This window comes from Pteropus medius, unplaced genomic scaffold (genome assembly GCF_902729225.1).
Source record: "Pteropus medius unplaced genomic scaffold, Ma_sr-lr_union100, whole genome shotgun sequence".
NCBI lineage: Eukaryota > Metazoa > Chordata > Mammalia > Chiroptera > Pteropodidae > Pteropus > Pteropus medius.
This window is the reverse complement of record NW_024344240.1, coordinates 12234532-12238800: the sequence shown is the minus strand read 5'-3', so window position 1 is coordinate 12238800 and position 4269 is coordinate 12234532. Positions and strand designations below refer to the sequence as shown.

General features: G+C 29.5%; 1 non-coding gene across 1 annotated transcript; it reads right to left on the bottom strand.

Annotated features, from left to right (window-relative positions):
- Window positions 1-713: 713 nt before the first annotated feature.
- LOC120607578 (5S ribosomal RNA) lies at window positions 714-832 on the bottom strand. Its single transcript, XR_005654172.1, has one exon. It is a non-coding gene; the product is annotated as a 5S ribosomal RNA (ribosomal RNA).
- Window positions 833-4269: the final 3437 nt, after the last annotated feature.

The following is a 4269-nucleotide window of genomic DNA, read 5'->3' as shown; positions in this document are numbered from 1 at the left end:
ATAAATAGAACCATACAATTCCACTATTGTATGTCTTATTTCACTTAGGAAAAAAAAATTAAGATTTATTATTTTGTTGCATACATACGTAGTACATTTCTTTTTTTTTTAATTGCTGAGTGGCATTCCATTAAATGGAGATACTAAACATTTGACCGGTTGAAATACATATTGGTTGTTTCCAGTTTTTGGTGATTATGGATACAGCTACTAAAAACATTCACATACTGGTTTTTGTAGAAACATAATTTTTACTTCTCTTGGTATATACTTAGGAAAATGATAATTGGATTATATGGTAAGCATATGTTTAATTTTCTAAAATGTTCTTACTTTACTCAATATTCTAAAAAAATACCAAATTGTTCTTCACAGTGGTTATACCATTTTGCATTTCCAGCAGCACTATTTAAGAGTTCCTGTTCTTCTCCATCCCTGGTCAGCATACTATACTGACAATTTTTTTTTTTTTATCTTTTATTGTAGGTGTGTAGTAGTATACCATGTGATTTTAATTTGCATTCACTAATGAATAATGGTGTTGGGCATTTTTAATAATCCTATTTGCAATCATCTATATATCTTTTCAGTTAAGATTCTTTTTTTAATTTTTTTTTTTTTTTTTTTATGTTTTAGATGAGGTAACCCTTGGTTGACCTCACAGATTGCAAGGACCTTGTCAGTTTACAATACCTTATTTTTTTATTTTTTTATGCCTACAGCACCTGGTCTTCCTAGGTGGTCTTCCATCCAAGTACTAACCAGGCCCAACCCTGCTTAGCTTCCGAGATCAGACGGGATCGGGCTTGTTCAGGGCAGCATGACTGTACACTACGGTTAAGATTCTTTAGAGATTTTCTTCATTGCTTTTTGATTTTTTATTTTGTTCATTTTATTGTTGCATTTTGAGAGTTCATTACATATTCTAGATACAAATCTTACGTCAGATTTGTGATTTGCAAATATTTTCTTCCAGTCTGTGACTTATATTTTTATACTCTCAACAGTATCTTTCACAAATCAAAAGGCTTTTGATTTGTATATTCATTTGGTTTTAATATTTTGGTTTCTTATTATGTGACAAGAAATCACAAATGCTTCAAAACTGAAAGTGTGAATATAGAATTTTTACATTAATCAAACTAAGTACATACTAATAATTCTGTAAATCACTATTACAAATTAATTAATTATGATGGTAATACTTATAAAACTGTTTTCATGTTTATTTATTTTATTAATGTAAGCTAGAATGTTCTTGTATACACCTAGTTAGCTATATGACTGGCAATTCATTTATGTAGCCCTAAGGCATAATTTTCTTTCATAAGATATGGATAATTATAATCTTAATTTTTTTGTGCGTGGTTTTTAAAGGCAATTGAAAAGTAAAACTAATTTGTAGTTATAAAGCATTATATGAATGAAAGGTATTATTGCAATTGCTATGATTACATTATCATGTGGGAAATTTACAGCTACGGAAAATAGTGAAATGCTCTTGCTCTTAGTACAAATAAATCAGGCAAAAGATTTATACTCCTAAAAATGACATAAATTTCTGTTTAGAAACTTAACATTTGCTTCATATTACTCCTAAAAATCACTTTATTGCTTTAGATTTTCAGAATCTGCTTTTGAAGTCAGTATAAATTCTTCACATGGAATAAATACTTAGGCTTGGGGAGAGTTTAGAAAAGAGAACAATCACAATCTGTTTCACCAGCTTGGGTATATATTAGGTAATTGAAACAGAAAGTCATTAAAGGTATCAGTTTTCATCTCAATCACACATAATTTCATAATACAAAGAAAATGATATTTAACATTGATTATATTTTATTAAATTATGACCTTAAAACTCTCTCAAACACTATTAAGCAAAAATATATTTTAAGAATTCCAAACTAAAAATTTACTTAGAAAGGCAGGTGTAATAGCATTCCAACTTCTCATGATCAGGCCCTGAGGGTTGACATATTGTTCCAAAGTCAGCCAAACATAGTACTAAGAGAACCAACCTCACTACTTGCCAATTGATTCTGCTGTTTAAAGGGCTTCCAAAAAAGCTAAATCGAAGTCTATTTATAATAATTTTTCTCATATCACCATTTTAGTCTTGATGACTCATAAATGTAGAAACCTTATTTTGAATCTTGAAGTTTCTTAATTTCAATTTTTAGAAAAAGGGCTGCCTTTCAAAATATTTGATGTGATGCTCAAAACATTCAAGAAGAAATTTAAGATTCAAGACTAATAAGAAATTCTAAAAAGAATCTCAAGATTAATGAAAAAAATACTTTAATTTATAAAAGTATTACAGTAGCAAAGAATTTGAACTATCATAACTAAAAGTTCAGCAAAAGAGTTGCATAGGCAGCCAGCATTTTGAAAATCTATTAAATGACAATGTTATATTAACTCTTCTGTTATAGGCCAAATTTAAAAAGTATTGCAAAATAGAAAGATCTATATGCAATAGCAACATCAAGTAAATTTAGTTATAGTATGTCACAAAATTCTTCACTGGAAAAAATTGTAGATGTGGTAGGAGGGTAGTTGAAGAACATCCGAGTTTAATTGAAAAGACTTTGTTTAGTCTACCTTGGTTGTCTTCTGCACAGCAAAATAAAATTGAAAACTGCGAAGAATATAATGTGTTTTTTGTTTGTTTGAACAACCCTCACAACTACTTCAAAATCTTTTTGGCCCCATCTCATATTCCAACTACTTCTACAACAAATAGTTCTGTACAGACTTTAACAGGCTCATGCAGATATAATTGAATAGTACCTCACCTCAAGCAAGCCACATAATCTCTGCTTCTCCCTCTGGAATTTCTTTGAAACTGTGTCAGGGACATATGTGAGAATTTGCCCAATATTCGCATATGTTCAAATCATAGAGTAGTCAAAGAACATGGAACCACCTTTAACCAATGAAATATGATAGCAGATATGTGACTATATCCTCATTTTGTTCTCTCAGAGTTTTGAGATACATTGCATAAAGCTTCTTAGAAGATCTTCATTAGATAAAACACCACTTTAAAACTCAGGGTATAAGTTCAGCAATTGTTAAAGTGTTACATTAATTGTTTATGTTGAATTCTAAATTTTCTCTGTAAGGAGGGATTAATTCACTGGTAAAATAATTTTATGTACAAAAATACTAATTATTTTCTTTTAAGTAAAATTTATACCACAGCCTTAAAAAATATTTCTATATTTTTTTAAATGGCAATTGTTTTTAAATGGTAATTTCTTAGAGCATTAAATATCTCAGTTTTCAAAATGTCCATTTTAAACAGATGTATTCAAAAAATATCTGCTGTATGAAGCAATGAATTCCTTGTCTGCTTTATGATGGCATCATTAGTCCATAGTCAAATTTCTTCCCTGTCACATTAAGATCCTTTATTTAGATAGATATAGGCTTATTTTAACGTTTAAGTTACTGTTAAATGTCATGTATTTTTTTTCTTTGTAGAATGCATTCACTTTGAGTAAATAGTGTAAATACTATAAATTAAATAAGATGCTGGGAATTTAAATAATGAAAGTGAAATATTTTAATCTTCATGTTATTGTAGAATTTTTCAGGTTCTGGTCTCACTGTTGCAATCAGCTTTCAAAAGTTTAAGTTACCATGGGGACAATGTTACTACTTTTTACTGATTATAAAGAATTGCCAGTGTATCATAACATAATAGCCAGTAAAATTTTCTATGGTGTGATTGTATCTATTTAAGTGTTAGTTCAATATATTCAAAGGAAAGGAGGGAGAAATAAGAAAAAAAAAAGTGTTCTTTATTATTCATTTTCATTCATTCACTCTCTTAGTCTCTTTCCACCCCTTCCCCCTCAGCATATGAAAACTAGAGGCAGTGGAAAACCACAGGGGAAAAATGTATTTACCAATAGAAGATTTTCTCTATTATAAATAGTAGTCAAAGGAAAGCTTGGGAGAAAAAGAAAAAAAGATATGGTCACATGTGCATATTGCTTGAAAAGAAATACACAAAGCAAAATGTTCTGTCAAATCAATTTATATTCAAATCAAAATCTTTAAAAAAACCTCAATATGAATCTCAATCAGTACATAGCACAATTGCAAAATACTCAGCATAGAATGGCAGCCATAGTCTCAAAGGAAAAGACAAGTAATTTTTCCATGTGTTTAGGTTACACACCAAAGAGCAGAACTATCTTCTTTCTCAACATGCATTATTGCCGAAAACAACACAATAATAACAGATGGGCTTTGCTA